Below are 530 nucleotides of genomic sequence, written 5' to 3'. Positions count from 1 at the left end.
TATTCAAGGCTTCCCCTTTTGTTTACATTTGTCAGGAAACAAAATGAAGGAACTGGATAAATGCCCCGGTGGCCAGGACGCCTGGTCTGGCCGTTGCCGACACTCCTGCACACGGCGATAGATGGGAATCCTACAGGGGCCAGAAGAAGGGAGTAAGAAAATGGGCCACTGAAGCCTAGGAGCTGCCGCCCTTCTCCTTTGCTTTCCCGTCTCCCCGGGGGCTTCTCCTGCCATGGTAACTCCAGCCCTTTGTTGTTAAACAAGAAGCCGAGGGCCCAGGAGCTGTGTCCGGGCCGCGGGCCGGGAGGGTCATCCCTCCATTGTGGTGTGGACGTGAAGAGAGGAAATCCGCAGCGACGCCAGAAAAACTTCTGCCGTCCGCGGCGCGCCGGAGCTGCACAAAGGGGACGCGGCGGGGGAGGCGCGCAGGGACGTGCCCAAGGGTCCGGGCTTAAAGGAGCCAGGCAGCGGTGGCCTGAAGCTGGAGGGACACGGGCCACCCGCCACCCACGGCCACGGCGCTAGCGGAG

The 530-nt window shown here is 62.3% G+C and overlaps 1 protein-coding gene across 1 annotated transcript in view; it reads right to left on the bottom strand.

The window, feature by feature from the left end:
• LRRC8C (leucine rich repeat containing 8 VRAC subunit C) overlaps positions 1-530 on the bottom strand; it is a 42,439-nt gene that overhangs the window by 41,277 nt on the left and 632 nt on the right. The gene's annotated exons all lie outside the window — the stretch shown is intronic.

Source organism: Alligator sinensis, unplaced genomic scaffold, assembly GCF_000455745.1.
Source record: "Alligator sinensis unplaced genomic scaffold, ASM45574v1 scaffold736_1, whole genome shotgun sequence".
In the NCBI taxonomy this organism is placed as follows: Eukaryota; Metazoa; Chordata; order Crocodylia; family Alligatoridae; genus Alligator; species Alligator sinensis.
Note: the sequence above shows the minus strand (reverse complement) of the source record. Positions and strands in the feature narration are given on the sequence as shown.